The sequence below is a fragment of the Ursus maritimus genome, unplaced genomic scaffold (genome assembly GCF_017311325.1).
Source record: "Ursus maritimus isolate PB19 unplaced genomic scaffold, ASM1731132v1 scaffold_31, whole genome shotgun sequence".
In the NCBI taxonomy this organism is placed as follows: Eukaryota; Metazoa; Chordata; class Mammalia; order Carnivora; family Ursidae; genus Ursus; species Ursus maritimus.
In genome coordinates this window covers 21,271,758-21,289,155 of record NW_024425675.1, presented here as the reverse complement: position 1 = coordinate 21,289,155, position 17,398 = coordinate 21,271,758, and the positions used below count along the sequence as shown (strand labels likewise).

Sequence of the window (17,398 nt, the reverse complement as noted above, 5' to 3'; positions counted from 1 at the left end):
TTAGCACAGCTTTTGCTGAATCCCTAGGGTTTGGGACTGTTGTGTCTTCATTTTCATTTGTTTCCACGTATTTTTTTAATTTCTTCTTTTATTTCCTGGTTGACCCATTCATTGTTTAATAGCATGTTATATAACCTCCATGTATTTGTGCTCTCTCCAGATTTTTGACTTCAAGTTTCATAGCACTGTGGTCAGAAAAGGTGCATGGTATGGCTTCAATCTTCCTGAATTTGCTGAGGTCTGTTTTGTGGCCCAATATGTGATCTATTCTGGAGAATGTTCCATGAACATCTGACAAAGAATGTGTATTCTGCTATTTTAGGATGAAATGTTCTGAATATATATATCTGTTAAGTCCATCTGGCATATAGGACCCATTTTAAAGATGGCAGTTGAAGCCATATTGGATCCCCCAGGGTGAATGGCTTTTGTTTCCTTCTTTAGAAAAAAAGATCCAAATCCATATGTTTTGATTTTCATATCACAAACATTGTTTCTTGCATTTAAAGACACATAAATATGTATGTATTATTTTTAACTGGGTAAGTAGGACTGACTGACTGATTGGCAGTTGGTGATGAGGGAAGAGAGTTTCTAGGTTGATATAACAGGGCAGGTGATGAAGTCCTGCAGCTAACTAATAACAATAATAATTAACCCATTCGTGAGCATCAACTGTAAGTCAGTCGCATTCTGATTGCTTTACACAGGTTTTCTCACTTTTCACAACAACCCCTGTGAAGAGCACAATTGTTGGCCCTTTTTACAAAAGAGAAAACTAGTGAAAGAACAAATTAGGAACGGGGAGGAAGGAGAATGACAGATGGCGACCTCCCCAAGGAAATGTGGTGCTACGCTCCCTCTCATGGTGCAGACTTGGTGATGGGATGGGAACTCTTCCCCTGGCATCCAGGTGGCCTGGTGAAGTGGGAATAGATGTGGTGTGATGCTAACACATAGATGTGGCCTTGCCATGCCCTCCTCTACCCCCTCTCCTGACTGCATGTTGGCACCAAGGCAACCTTGGATGCTACCTATGGAAGATGGCAGAACCTTCTTGAGTCTGGATCCCTGAATGACCTCATAGAGTGGGCCTCCTGTGCCGCATTCCACCCTCCACCTCTTGGCCTACCTTGGAATGTGACACAGATGAGAAATACGTTTTTATTGGTTAAGCCACCAAAATTTGGGAGTATCATTATAACAGCAGTAACAGATAGTGGATATCTTGCTGTATCAAGTAAAACTGAGAGGGAAGTAAAGATGAGAAATAGTGGGCATGTTAAGTTTGAAATCTTGTGGGAAAACCAAATGAAAATGTCCAGGGGACAGAGAACGGAGGCTCATGGAGTCATTGTTAATGCATGCAAATTCACCTGTGTGCATGGTCTTAAATAAATAACAGAGAGAGGGGAGGAATGTTCTCTTTTCTGCCATCTCCCCCCACAGTGGCTCTAAGCAGGCAGTGAAATGGGGGTTACAAACCTGCCCCTCCTCCAGATGGTCTCATTTCCTTCCTATGTCCTCACGATACGAACACCTCACCATTCCAAGTATAATTCCAGTCTGTAACGAAACGTTTTTTTCTACATAATTGCTCCAAATTTGAGCCAGCTGTTTCATCTTATTCAACTGAAAAACAATGAACAAGTCTCATGTTGAAGAAATGTTGTTTTTCCTCAGACCCTGATCTTAGAACTCAACCTCATACAGGATGTGACTCTACTCTGTAAGTTTGGGAATTACTGTTTTCGGGATGGCAGCTGATTCGTGTGAGAGGATTGGCTCTCTTGGGGAGTATGAAGAGAGGGCCAAAGATGGAATCCTGGGGACCCCAACATTTAGGAGGCAGGTGAAGGAGCTGCTCAAAAGGCCTAATGAGCAGAAGTGGTAGGGAAAGTAGGAGGAGGACCAGGTGTATTTAGGGCTCCCCAAACCGAAGGAGAACAGAATGCCACAGAGTGAATAACTGATTGTTTCAAATTTTTTTAAAAAGGCAAGCTGAGAAAAGGGTCACTGGATTTGATAATAAATTAGCATTTGTGACTTTTGCCAGCACAATTTCAATGGAGCTATAGGCATAAAAATCAGATGTTGATGGATAAAAGAGTGACTGAGCAGTGAGGTGGAGGGAGCAGGGCTCGGAGACGTCTGGTACTGGGTCAGGCCTGAAGGTCCAGATGAGCTCTGGGAGCCAGCTCCTCAATCCTCACCTACCATTTCCTCACTGTCCAAGTACTCTTGGACTCAGTTTCTTTATCTGTAAAATGGGTTTAATGATCCCTGACTCAAAGGTTTCTGAGGATTAAATGAGAAAACAGTTGCAATTGGCTTTTAAGAAACCAAACAACTTGGAATGAGAGAGAAGTTTTGGGCATTCCAGGCATTGTAAAATCTTCCTCCCGATGAGGCAAGATGGCCAGGCAGCCAAGCACCTGCCCACAGGTGCCACACAATCCTTCTCCTCCTAGAACCAAGTTACTGAAGTGCCCTGGGGTGATGATTTGAGGACCTTTATCAGAGCAGCCTCGTGAAACCCAGGAGTTCCACTGCTGAAAAGATGTGGAAGATGTTGTGTATTGCATTACAAATTCTCAGCCAAAGCTGAGCTGGTGAGTGTCCCTTGGGTCACAACAGTGCAAGTAATTGTGTAAGTAATTGTGTTTCTCCTGAACAATTGGCCTTTTTTTATCTTGCAACTGATCATGTCCCCCTTTTCTGCAGTGATTACCAGGGAGCTTAGAGACAAATGTGTAGTTCAGCCATTGCGTGTACATAAGACACCATGTATGTGTTTTTGTACTGGACTCCTCTCCAGTACTTTTATGTCCTTATTCTTGTTATTCTCATATTTAAAATATGTGTTATATGATTTTATATTACGCATTCTTATAGTCTAAATGTTTTCTGTTACAAGAGAAGATATAATTTTCTTGGGGGGTTGAATAACTTTTAGCCCCATATCATAGCTGATTTTCAAAATATATTAATACCTCTCCAGTCTACCTACGTATCCTATGAAACTTGTCCTTGTGTATCTTCCTTAACACCAGAGCTCATGATGGTAGCTGACAATGACTGAGCCCTTGCTATGGGCTGTTCTAAGTGCTTTTATATGTATTCATTAATCATCATAAGAATCCTATTTATGTCTGCTTACAGATAAGGAAACCGAGGCCCATAAAAGCTAAGTAACTTCGCTAAAGCTATGCAGATAGAAAGTGATCGAGCTAAGGTTAAAAACCCAATTGTCTGGCTCCAAAGTCTGTGTCCTTTCTCACCAAGCATGGCGGTAGAAAAATGCCACTTCTCTACACACTCAGTGACATAATACTTTAAATATTTGGTTTCTGATGCTCTGTAGGGTACTGGCAAACAGGGCTGGGGCAGGGGAACAAGGTAGATGGATTAAAATTTCTTTCATGTAATGAAATAGGAAAAATACAGCTAAGAAAAATACCACGTCTGAACATAAGTATTAGGAATACAGATCTCTTTGTTAAATAAGTGATGTTTGATTTGACTAATCTCCCTCCCCTGGCTTTGAACAGTCCTAATCCTCTTCTTAAGGTGCTAATTGCTCATACCTGTCATGTGTCTTATCATAATTTTAACTTTCTGAAGGCAGCTGGATGAAAGAGATATCGGTCTATGAGAAAAACAGGTTATATGTAATAAACATGTCATGTCAAGCATTTCTACTCTCTATCAACTTAGCAAAGTAGCGAATGGTCCAATTGACACCAGAATATTGAAAAAAACAAGGAGATGATTTTGCTGATTCAGGAACTTTTGGCTTCTCATCCTTATTTCTCCTCTGAAGGCAGTTAACGAGATTATACTTTTAATCCCTGGCCGTGCTTTGCCACTCTGCTATCTTTAGTAGAGGCTATGGATGATAATAATATTCTTGCTTAATACATAGAATATGAAACAAGGCTGTTCCTGCACCTCAAATATCCTGCTCACTTCTCATCATTCAGGCCCCAGGCAATGTTCCACCCTGTCCGCAGAGCCGTTCCTCCTTCCCTGAGCTCACACGGACAACACTTCCTTCTCGATCCCTGAGATACTCTTTGACACCCATATCATATCTGCAAACACTGCTTAACACCTGACATTGTCATTCATATAGACGTGAATATCTGTATCAGACATTAGATAGAAGTTCCTTCAAGCAGGAACTGAGTCTCCTTGTATTAACTATGTCCCACAGCACCAAGTTCAAAGGTAGGACACCAGAAATGTTTGGTGAATTAAGTGTTCAGAAGAAGGGGAGGGAGTAGGGGGCGCCCGGGTGGCACAGCGGTTAAGCGTCTGCCTTCAGCTCAGGGCGTGATCCCGGTGTTCTGGGATCGAGCCCCACGTCAGGCTCCTCCACTGTGAGCCTGCTTCTTCCTCTCCCACTCCCCCTGCTTGTGTTCCCTCTCTCGCTGGCTGTCTCTGTCTCTGTCGAATAAATAAATAAAATCTTAAAAAAAAAGGGGGGGGGGAGGGAGTGAATGAATGAATGGAAGTAAGTCAGTTTGAAGGTTTCTCTGACTGACTAATCCTGCCTTGCTTAGGGCAGTATTTCTCTAAGGATGGTCTTTCCATCTTCTGCTCTGAATTACTTGAAATGAAGACATTAACTCTAAAATGCAAATTCCTGAGTTCCACCCCCAGTCTCTACAATCAGAATGTCTGGCCATTGGGGTAGGAATTTGCACCTTAACAAACGAACCCCAGGTGATTCTTTTATTTTATTTTAAGTAGACTCCATGCCCTGGAGCCCAATGTGGAGCTTGAACTCAGGACCCTGAGATCAAGACCTGAGCTGAGATCGAGAGTGGGATGCTTAATCGACTGAGCCACCCAGGTGCCCCCCTCACTGCAGATGACTCTTTAGCATATTACTGTTGAGAGCCACTAGCTTATCAGAGTATGTTCACAAGACATTTTTTTGAATGATGAATTGGAATAGTCTGGATTAAACACTGTTCCTCTCCATAGATTTTATAATTAAGCTCAAATTTGAAACAACCTGGGTGTCATACTCTTTTTGTAAGAAGTCAACTCTTGTAAAAGAAAGGAATTAAAAAAATTTTTTGCAAGCAGCATTGTAAATCCATTGGAATTGAGGCAAATTGCAAAGCCCGTAATTACATACTATTATGTTTTAATGACGCTTCTGCCTGGAGCATCATTTCACTTAAGAGTTTTTTAACTCGCACATTCCCGAGAGCAGCCATACCTCCCTGGGCAAGCTGTGAGAGGGTCTTAGTCTGGTCTTCAGCAGTAGCCTGTGTACAATCATTGGAATATCTCAGGGATGCTCTCCCCTGTGTCTTCCCTTTGGAAATGTCTCCAGGTAGGGGCTCCAGGACACAGAGAACCATTTTCCAAACTAGAGCAATGGTCCTGCTCTGAAAATAGCTTCTAACCTGAGCAACACATGCCCCAAGAACAGCAGGAAGAAACCCCTTCTTCATAGCCTCCACCTTATCCAATGCAGACTTTTTGTTTCAATGGGAGATTTTCCCTTTTTGTTTCTTTTAAGATTTTATTTATTTACTTTAGAGATAGAAAGAGAGAGAGAGAAAGTACAGGGGGAGGAGCAAAGGGAGAGGGACAAGCAACTCCACACTGAGCATAGAGCCCAACACAGGGCTCGGTCCCAGAACCCCGAGATCATGACCTGAGCTGAAATCAAGAGTCGAATGCCCACCGACTGAGCCATCCAGGGTCCCTTCAATGGGAGATTCTTAAAGCCTAAAAAGAAAGTGAACCCAACAGGTCTACCATGACCATTCAACACTGCTTTTTGCTTTTCTCCTTTTCTGCAGTAGAGAATGTCCTCTTTCAGAACCCGAAGCTTTGGCTTTCTCTTCCCTAACAGGCACTGTGTGTGGTTTGGGTCCTTCCCAGTCCCTGAGAGCCAGGGAGAGTCCCTTGAAATGAATTTCATTGATTTGGTTCTAGACAATTTGGTCTTTTTTCTGAATCCTCTGCTTAGGATAGTCATTGAAATTCAAGTCACCCACTAGGACTGTGAGGAATAGAGGAATAGGACCCTTTCGTTTGGACTTTCCATATTAATACTTTCCAAATTAAGTTCCCTACTATGCTCACTTGAGTATACGCTCTTTCATCTTCTCCAACTTTTTTAATTCTCTTTATAGGTTTTTAAAAATACTTTCTCATTGAGACTATGGACTCTGAGAAACAAACTGAGGGCTTCAGAGGGGAGGGGGGTGGGGGAATGGGATAGGCTGGTGATGGGTAGTAAGGAGGGCACGTATTGCATGGTGCACTGGGTGTTATACGCAAGTAATGAATCATCGAACTTTACATCAAAAACCAGGGATGTACTGTATGGTGACTAACATAATATAATAAAAAAACATTTAAAAAAATACTTTCTCATTACCTCTTTTTTGAGGAATTTTTCATCACAAGTACACACACACATGTCCACTCCATATTTAGATGCAGTTTTACTAGGTTATCTCTTGTGTTTCACCTACATTTCCATTATTCCGCAATATTACCACATTCCAGGACAGGCAACCATTTTCTTGTCCACGCCTTACTCTGATCCACAGGTCATACTAAAAGAGAGCAAAAGGATCTCAAAGGGGCGCCTGGTGGGCTCAGTCAGTAGAGCATATGACTCTTGATCTCTGGGTTGTAAGTTCGAGCCCCACGTTGGGTGTAGAGATTACCTAAAAATAAAATCTTTTTTTAAAAAAGGAGAAAGAAAGGGTCTGAGACAGACAATTCGAGCGCCCTGTTTAAGATGCCGGCTTTGTAGAAACACATTTCATGTTTTCCAGAGCCTGTGTATCCCAGCTAGAACCAGTCGTTTGGCGCCATCTGCTGGACGCAAACAGTCACAGATTGGGGAAAATTCGATCCGGCTTAATGAGCGTCAGGTACCCACTGCATTCCAGGCGCTGTTCCTCCTGGCACGGATGCTCTCCATCCCTTTATGACAAATCTCTCCAACTTTTAATAAATATCTCAAAAGCTAAGGGTCTTTCCTACTACTTCCTATTTCCTCTGCAGTTTCATAAAGCGCCTTTGTTTTGTTTAGTTGAGCAAGTCATGAGAACTAAGGAACCCCATGACAACCAACGACTACGGAGTGGAAGTCAACGTTTCCTTTGTCACGGGATCCCTAGAATCCAGCCTAGCAACGGCCACATGGTAGCAGCTCTGGCCTTGATTTTGTTTTGTTTTCATGTCTTTCTGAATGCAACAGTAAGCAAGTATTATCTGGGGTGGGTGAATATGACACACGGAGGTCTTTATTTGAAGAGAATTTTCTAGACTTCTCTGCCTGGCTGGGTCCTAAGAAGCTCCTAACCAGGAACCCTCTCCCCACCTCTTATGTAGTGAATCTTTATTAAGGACATATTCCTTACAACCTGTATAGCGTATTCTTTTATTCTTTATAGGAAGGGGAACTAACATTTATTAAGCACCTACGATGTGCCAGGTCCTGGACTAGGCTCTTCTCAGGGTATTATCTCATATCTCACCCAATTCTCCTGTTACGGAGTAGACCTAGTTATCTCAAGGTTAGTAACCCGCTCAGGGCACGCATTCATGTGCTCATCAGATAATTGCAGAGTATCTGCTATGGGTCAGGCACTTTGCATGGCCCTGGGGCTAGAAAGGTGAACAGGAGATGCGGTCCCCCTCATGGAGCTAATTTTCTAGAAAGGATAACCAGTAACGGTCAAGCGAACAAGAAATGAGTACTGCCATCGGGCGTGTGGACCGAGCTACGCGGGAAGTGAGTAGGGGGGAGGTGACGGTGTAACTGGAATGGATCTACCCAGAGCTAAGTTAGTTGCCGATGGTGAACTTCAAGCTCACAGAGATGTAGAGGAGACCACGTGAAGAACTCAGGTGGGTGGACTGGATGCGGGTGGCATCCCACACATTGCTGGACAGGACGTGATCAGAACTGCTTTCATCCAGTTATACTGGAGCTGTGTGTGCAGCACCAGAAGAGGGATCTCCAGGAGGCAGGTGGACAGACCAGCATGGCACTCAAAGAAGAGGTCTGACAGGGGGATATAAACTTGGGAGTCACCACAAAGAGATGGGATTTAAGGACATGGCAATGATGAGGTTCCCTGGAGAGAGCTCACACACAGAGGGTAGAACCGAGGAGCAAGACCTGAGGATTCCAGCCATCAGACATCAACGGGAGGAGCACCTGCCTAGGAGCAGTGACCCCAAACAGGCAGCAGGAGAACCAGGGGAAAGGGGTGTCACAGAAAACCAGCCAGTGCATGACAGGGTCCAGAATTCAGATCTGAGGTCAGCGTCCATGGCCCTTCCTCTGCTCAGGGCATTCATCTGGTGCATTGGGAGAGTGCAGTGTTGCGTGTGTGTCCCGCTCTGACAGTCACCCTGGCGTGTATTAGCTCAGCTGATCCTTATGGATGTTCAAGGCCATCAAGGCAGGCGTTACAGTTCTACACATGAGGACAGTGATGCTCAGAGAGGTGACTGTTGAATAGTGCAGCTGGGATCTAGCCCAAGTCTTCGGATTGCTGGCCGAGCATCTTTCCTGCTTAGTTCAAATCCTTGAAGATCATTTTTATGGCTTTATCACCGTCAAAAAACTTGCCTTTTTAAAAAAGTATCTATTGCACGAAATAGGGTGCAAAAAGTATTCAATTGTTGTAAATTGCTGGTGAAGACCTTATCTGTGATCAACGAAGGGAAGGGGAAAGTGGCAGAGATCGGGACTTAGAGGGACGGGGAAGGAAAATACGGATTGTGCGTTTTAAAAATAAAAACTCACCTATTTTTTTTTAACCTATAATCTGCCAGTCAGAGCTCCCAGGGCTTTCTCTCAACAACTTGGCTTCCACTGTCGCCATCGTAGTGACTTTCGGGAGACACATGGTTAGCTGCAGAAAGACCGAGAAGAGTTTTCAGCCTCAGGAAGGAAAAACTTGGAGCTTCTGACCTAAAACCTGGTCCGTCATGACTGAAAGCAGGAAAAGCACATCTGAAAGCATCTTGTAGTGTTGGGGAGGGGGTGTACTCTCCAAACATGGAAATAGACAGATGACAGTCATCATGGGGGGACAGGTGGGAGCAGGGGCAGAGGAAGTCCACTTCCAACCACCTGGAAGAAGTCCAGCCACTGAGGCTGCCATGTGTGGGGACAGAGTCCTGAGGAGCCCCGACCATCTGAGTCTTCCCAGATAGGGAGGTAAAGTCTTTGAGACGGCTCCCGCTCCAGCTCCCACCTGACTGCAGCAGCATCTGCAGAAGAAACTAGGGCAAGGGCTGCCTAGCAGACCCCGTGAGACCCCAGGTCCCTGAGCAAAACAATTGCTGCTGTTTTAAGCTACAATAGGGGGAGGAGCAGTTGTTACACAGAAACAGGTAAATAGACAATTGTTAAACCTCCACCTCATCCCCAATACACACACACACACACATGCATGCACACACACGCATGCACACATGCACGCACACACATGCACACATGCACATGCACACACATGCACACACACACGCATGCACACATGCACACACATGCACGCACACATGCGCGCACACACGCACGCACACACATACGAGTGCGTGCAGAACTTTGATAATCTTACTTTAATAATTAAGAACTCTTTTTTTTTTTTATAATGATTTTTTATTATATTATGTTAGTCACCATACAGTACATCCCCGGTAAGAACTCTTTATTGATTGATTTCAGGGGTGCCTGGGTGGCTCAGTCAGTTAAGCGTCTGCCTTTGGCTTAGGTCATGATCCCACAGTCCTAGGATCCAACGGAGCCCCCATGTTGGGCTCCCTGCTCAGCAGGGAGTCTGCTTCTCTCTCTCCTTCTGCCCCTCCCCCACATCATGCTCTCTCTCTCTCTCTCTCTCTCTTTCTCTCTCAGATAAATAAATAAAATCTTTTTTAAAAAGAAAAGAAAAAGAATCCTTATTTTAAAAAAAGAAGTGTTTATTGATTAATTTCAATGAGAAAGCCACTGTTCTATATATAGAAAGCTAGGGGAAAAAAACAAACACATGACTTCTCCCTCAAGAAGCTTATAGATTCATAAGAAAGAAAGACCAAAAACAAAACCCCATAAGTACAAGGCTATAAGTGCAGTAATCAAAGCCTGCTGAGAAGGGGCAACTGACCCAACCTGAAAAATGGTGGGCGGGGGTTTCAGCTGAGCTGAGCCTCAAAGAGAAAAAAAAAGATAGGAGCCAAGAAATGACACTGGCGAGGTAGGCAGGGTTGTGTCTCCAAGAGCTCAGGGCACTGGTGAGCGGTGTGGATTGAATCACCCAGGAAGCCGCCAGCATGGTTTCTGCAGGGGAGTGGCAGGGTCGGACCCGAGTGTAGCAGCTGGCTACAGAATGGCTTGAGGGGAGAGGAGTTTGAAGAGGGACGGGCTGAGAAGCACCAAGGAGGGTTGGGGCCAAGGTGCAGTGGAACTGGCTTGTACCATCTTGCAAAAGCCAATGCAGTTTCTAGAAATTTGGGGGAGACACTATTAAACCTTGGATGGCTTGAAATCAGCCATGGCAGCCATGGTGGGAGTATTTACGCCACAGACATTAGGCAAATGCTATAAAGCAAGGCTTCCCCTCAGAGCTGTTAGTCACTTACCAGCACACGAGAAGCAGAAATGCTAATAGAGTTTAGAAAAGCTTAAGAAGTTTTTTTTTAAGGGTCAGGTCTTGATAACTAACTCAATGTGGGGGGAAGAGTCAGAGGTGCCCCTAAATTTCTAACTCAACTGTCTGAATGTCATGACATGAATCGAGATGGAGAATAGAGACAGAGAGCCAATTTGGCCAAGATTATGAATTCGGGGGTTGTAGCATGTTGATTTTGAGATGTTTCAAGGGTTGCAGCGAGTGATTGGTTACAGAGGGTCTGATGATTGGGGGACAGCAAGCGCAGACCAGAAGAGGGAGAGAGGCTTTCCAGGGCGAGGAGGGAGAGCGTCGAGCATTAAGCATTGCAGCAGGCTGAGGAGGAATATCAGGAAAACACTGCAGCTGTGGGGGAGGCCGGATCGAGCTCTCAGGGTGGTGTGAAGGGAGCACAGGAGCTGCGTGTATGATCACAGCTGTTAAATGCAGCAGAGGCATCAGGAAAATCACACAAGGGAAGGAGCTACACGTCACATACCCACCGCACCATCATTTCGTACCATTTGAGGTACAAAAAGTGGCATTTCTTTAGTATTCAAGCCACAGGGACAGTAAGCTCCCAGCTATAAGTGCCAACAGCCCACCCTAACATTCTGAAGGTTCCTATCTCATGAGTCTGAGAACCCCAGACAAGCCTATACCATGGAAGATACCCACCCCAAGAAGTGTCACTTCACAGAGAAGGGGCAGGAGTGGTGGCCAGTCCGGTGGTGTCTCTGCTAAAAGCCACCAGTTCTGTGTCAGAGGCTCAAAACCAAGGATTTGAGGCTGCTGCCAGCCCAACGATGTGGGACACGGGAGGCAGGATTGCCTGTGTCCTCAGTATTACCTTGAGCCAAGGTACCACTCCATGTAACACACACCATGCAGCCATTTTCCCCAAGCACCCTTATGATTCTGGTGTGTTTGGGAACAGAAGCAGTGACAGCATCAGTTTACCTGCTGTGCGTGGAAAGCACCCTCCCGTCAGGTACCCCAGGGTACCTTCCCACCAGCTGACCTGGTTTTAGTTCTCCCTGTTCTATTGGTCATGTCAAGGGGACACGTCTTCCCTATTCCGGGTGTTTCCTCCAGGAAGGGAGGTAGGAAGGAGCTCACTGGGGCCACCCTCCTGGATCTTTCCGCCCATTTATTTACTTCAACCTAGGGGAGGCAGGGTGACTTGTCTGAGTGGTTAATTTGGGAGGAAACAACGGTGCACATTTATTCTTTATTCGCTCCCTTCTCTTTTTCCTCTTCAGAGGGAGTTGCCCGCAAAAGCATGAGTTCTGCTTTGCTCCTCTAGGGCCCCCAGGGTGTGGTAGCCGGGACTGGCCTGGGTGGACTCGTCTGTCAAAACTCAGCAAGCCAAGTTCCCTAGTAAATAAGCCCTCCAGCCAAGGCTTAATCAGTCCTAAAGGAAAATGTTAATTTTTCCATCTGCCCTTCTCTCTTGTCTTATGTCCCCATTTGTTCAGAAGCCAGGCAGGGAGGAAGATCTTGGACACCCCAAAAGGGTTCTCAGCCAAAAGCATTCAGGAACGACTGAGTTTTGTGTGAATAATGCATGTCAGTGTGTTAAAGGCCACGGAAAGGGAAAGGTCCTATTTTCGGAGCCCCCGCAAAGACCCTGACAAAACAACAAAGCTATCCCCCCTGAAACCTTTAGCTATGGTCAAGGCCTGGGGTCTACCTCAAGCCAGGGACCCAGCCCCTGCCTAAGGAAAATTAAGTAAGCATGCTAGAGCACACTCCCCCTCGAAACGTTGCAGCTCAGGAACTAAAAGGGGCAACACCCGTGACTCTTTCCAGAACAAAGAAGGTCTGCTCCAAGATGACCAGGGTGTCCCAAGCCAGAAATAGAAAGGGCTAACCATTTTGAAATGTCAGCTTCTTCCGCTAAAAACAATCCTGCATCCCATTACACATCCATTGAGTTTAGCAATTAGAGGTCCTTGGTGATCTCGGACGGAGCAAAAGGGAACTCATTCAGGAGCAATCAGGAAATACTGAATTCTGTGTGAATAATGCATGTCACCATATTCAAGGCCACTGAAAGAAAAATGTCCTAAATTTTGCTTAATAGAGCATTCAGTTTTTGATCCACAATCGCCCCTTTCAGGCCAAAAACCTTATGAATATCCCCCCAAAACATGGGAAATTCAGGGAGTCCCATATCACTTAAGACATCTGGGTACAGAATATTAATTAGAAAGGATGCTTGATGGTTGTAAAGAGAAAAGCAGACTCAAGACAGGCCTCACCTACTTAGTGATGGAGTTATTTTGGGAATGGTAGGGACCGCCATATGTTTCTAGGCCAAGGGAAGAAGGCCCAAGAGAGGGAAAGATGACAAATAGGATAAACAGAATAATCTCAATCCCTCAAGGAGTTTATAATCAGGTAGATTTTACTTGGTAAATATGTCCATGACAATGAGAAATGAAAGGAAGCCCCAAACTTATAAGTTGTAAACGCAAAATACACGGGTTATCATGCTTTTCAGATATTTCCAAAGATCTTGGCCCCACAGTTTCAAGTCACTCTTTTTTTTTTTAATTCAATTAGCCAACAAACAGTACAGCATTAATTTCAGAGGTACAGTTCAGTGATTCATCAGTTGCATAGAACACCCAGTGCTCATCGCATCAAGTGCCCTCCTTCCTGCCCATCATCCAGTTACCCATCCCCCCACACTCTCCCCTCCAGCAACCCTCAGTTTGTTTCCTGGTGATGGGTAGTAAGGAGGGCACGTATTGCATGGTGCACTGGGTGTTATACGCAAGTAATGAATCATGGAACTTTACATCAAAAACTAGGGATGTTCTGTATGGTGACTAACACAATATAATAAAAAAATATTATTAAAAAAAAAGAATCTCTCATGGTTCGTCTCCCTCTCTGATTTCTTCCCATTCAGTTTTCCCTCCCTTCCCCTATGATCCTCTGCATCATTTCTTATATTCCACCTATGAGTGAAACCATATAGTATCTTTCTCTAATTGCCTTATTTCACTCAGCAAAATACCCTCTTGTTCCACCCACGTTGATGTAAATGGTAAGTATTCATCCTTTGTCATGGCTCAGTCATATTCCATTGTATACGTGTGTGTGTGTGTGTGTGTGTGTGTGTGTGTGTGTGTGTATTTAGCACATCTCCTTTAGCCATTCATCTGTCGATGGACACCTTGGCTCTTTCCACAATGTGGCTATTGTGGACATTGCTGCTATAAACATTGGGGTGCAGGTGCCCTTTCGGGTCATTACATTTGTATCTTTGGGGTAAATACCCAGTAGGGCAATTGCTGGGCCATAGAGTAGCTCTATTTTTAACTTTTTGAGGAATGTCCATACTGTTTTCCAGAGTGGCTACACCAGCTTGCATTCCCACCAACAGTGTAAGAGGGTTCTCCTTTCTCTTCATCCTCTCCAATATCTGTTGTTTCCTGACTTGTTAATTTTAGCCATTCTGATTGGCATGAGGTAGTATTTCATTGTGGTTTTAATTTTTATTTCCCTGATGGCAGGGAATGTGGAGCATTTTTTTTATGTGTCTGTTGGCCATTTGTATGTCTTCTTGGGAGAAATGTCTATTCATGTCTTCTGCCCATTTCTTGCCTGGATTATTTGTTTTTTGGGTGTTGAGTTTGATAAGTTCTTTATAGATCCTGGATACTAGCCCTTTATCTGATATGTCCTTTGCAAAGTCACTCTTACTGATATTTAAAATGTAAGGCAGTTGTTCCTAATATTTGGGGAGTTATGGATAAAACTCTAATTCCCTACAAAGGCTCCTACAATGAGCATCAGGGGTTCACCCCTAATTTCCAGGTTCGTGCCCAGAGCTGTGGTCCAGAAGTCAGGAAGTTGCAACTGCCACCCAGAGGTCAGCAAAATGCAGAAGACCACTGTCAGTGGTCACAGATGTCCACAACCTGGGGACTGAGAACCATCAAAGGAATATGAAAGAGACTACAAATCCATCTGTTGAAGCCCCCCCCCACACACTTGGTGCATCCACAATTTCCCAGCCCGGCACAGACTCACCTTCTAAGCCCTGTCCTGAAGCCTTGTGACAAGGGAGTCTCAGAAACAGAGTTCCCAGACCTCTTGCCCTTCTGCCACAGGGGAGAGCATAAGAGACAATTGGGACACTGTTGCCCCAGTCCCTACTCTACGCTCACCTCTGCTCCTCTCCCCATGAAGAATCAACAAGGGGGCACGCAGCGACGTGACCAAACACAACCCCTGTGTACCAACACAAGGGGAGTCAGAACCCTGGAAGTGGTGGGTGAGAGAAAAGCACAGGGTTATGGGTGACAGAAGGGGAAAACAGGAGGTCTGATGGGGAAGGGGCATTCCTCCTGACCATAAGACGCTGGTGGTGTTGGAGCAAGTATGGTCTGGCACCATGGAGAATGGGAGCAGGGAGCTAGTTGCATGCATAGCACAGCTGCCATGGCAGCACACCCCTTGTGAACTCCAAAAGGGCTGGAATGTATAGCTGGAAGCTGAAGGCAAGATTGATATGTTCTTCCAGACTTTCTGTGTGTGTTCGCATGAAGACAAGGTCTATACTGCTCCCTCCCCTTGGTGATAGTATCATAGGCTGAGAAGCTATAGAAAATGATTGAATCGAGGACTCCACTGATCAATGCAGGGCCTTTGTGTAAATTAGAAAAAGGAATTGCTTTACCGGGGAGAGGCATGGCTTGGTGCTTATGGTGCCAGCTGCCCGGCAGCCTGCATTCATCCCCACCGCCAAGCGCCACCATGCCGTTTGTAGCCAGCGCAATCGTGCAGAGCAGCCTCAATCAAATCCTAGCAAGACTAAACCATGGTAAATTCATGTTAGCCAATTTATGTACAGAAAGTGTGGGCAGGCTTACTCAGCATTTAGTCATTTTTTTTTTTTAAGATTTTATTTATTTATTTATTTATTTATTTCAGAGAGAGAGAGAGATGCAAGAGACGAGCAGAGGGAGAGGGAGAGAGAAACTCAAGCAGACTCCACGCTGAGTGCAGAGCCCGATGTGGGGCTGGATCTCAAGACCCATGAGACCACGCCCTGAGCCAAAACCAAAAGTCAGGCACTTAAAAAATGGAACCACCCCGCACCCCACTGTTTAGTCATTTTTTATTGGCTTTTTAAAAATTGGTTCTTAGTTATCATAAAAAGATTCAACAGTTTAGAAATAGTGTTGAGAAGGATCAAAAGGATTTACAAGCCATTCCAAAGAGAGAAGGATTCCAATTCCATAGCAGAGATATAAATCTTGGAATAAATGAAGGGGAAATATGAAATGAGCAAACCAATGTTTACAAATACAAGAAAGGAACATGATGAGAAGACATCCCCTAAAATGCCCATATCAACTATAATTAGCACAAGCCACTAAGTAGGATGAATCATGTTGAAAAATGAGTTTTTGATCTTGTAACATGAGCACCAGGGATGGAAGCTAAGCTGCAGGTCTCCCATGGACGACATTCTAGAACTAACCGAAGCCACCAAGTGAATATAATGAGACAGGTTGTCTCTCACCTGCCTGCTCTCGTCTCCAAAAAATTAGGCAAAAGAAGCAAATGAGGCATTAAGCAGCATCAAGAAGACAGGATGAGAAGGAGGAAAGCATTTTTTTATTAACTGAATATGGAGATACATGTAGAATTAGTTGTAGAATAAATTTTCTCCTCAAATTCTCTAGGGTCTGACTAAGAGCCAAGAAATACATAGCCAACCATATAAACTATATCTTGCAGCTTACATATAATGGCCAAATCTGTAGAGAGTCATGTTTACATAATGAGTTTATTATTTAGCATGTATGAGCATATTTAATCAAATAAAGAACACAACCAAACAGTTTAGTATTATTGCTTTTTTCTTCTGAACCCTATGGGAATTGATTAACTAAAGTCTCCAAGTTTCAAACTTATTTCTCTGCTCCTATCCTTCTGACAGTTCTATGGCTTTGGACACTAATCTCTCTCCTGAGGTTCATTTTCCCAAATGGTTGTGGATACCACACACTTACCCCACAGGTACTGCCCATCCATCTGGTCACCCAGGGCAGAAATTCTTAATTGTCTTCAACTGCTCGCCTCTTCTCACCTGTCACATCTCATCACCCTGAAATTCTGTCCACTCCACCTACATAAAAACTCCCAAATGTATCCCCCTTTTCATGACAGAATAAAATACATGACTTTTTTGTAGCTGAAATGGGGGTCCCCAATATCTCCGATTTCAAGCTTACTGGGAAGGACCCAACCCTAAGAAGAAGTCCCCCCCCTGCTAGTGGATCCCTGGAGCTCTTCTAATAGACAAAGTTTTTATTACAATGTTAGAAATGATCTTAAATGCAAAAGGCTCTGGAAAAGTAGCAACCTGCATTGAAAGCACACCCAGGTGTCACTGCTTTATCACACAGCCTTCCAGGGGAAAGGGTGATGACACAAACAGAGAGTGAGGGTGGGAAATCAGACGGTGGGAGATAGGAGCAGGAAGAAAGGGTGCCCAGGGCAGAGAGAAGTCGCTGAGTGACATTTCATGAACACGCAGGCCAACAAGGTACCGTTGAGCCAACCAAGCCAGAATCAACTAAACTATACTTTTGCACTGAAGGTGACTAAAAGAATTCATGAGGATGTGCACCAAGGTAGACAGGAAATTGTTTTATAAAATATCCACAGAGACTCTTCCCTTTTTTCTAGAATAAACAGAATGA

The 17,398-nt window shown here is 44.5% G+C and overlaps 1 long non-coding RNA gene across 3 annotated transcripts in view; it reads right to left on the bottom strand.

The window, feature by feature from the left end:
- The window catches only part of LOC103676272, a 57,453-nt gene that overhangs the window by 33,882 nt on the left and 6,173 nt on the right, over window positions 1–17,398 (bottom strand). For 2 of the 3 annotated variants that reach the window (XR_572059.2, XR_572062.2), the window contains exon 3: window positions 8,804–8,912. This is a non-coding gene — a long non-coding RNA (uncharacterized LOC103676272). Of the gene's footprint in view, window positions 1–6,457; window positions 6,705–8,803; window positions 8,913–17,398 lie in introns of those variants that run through there. The other variant, XR_572061.2, reaches the window with a different exon arrangement.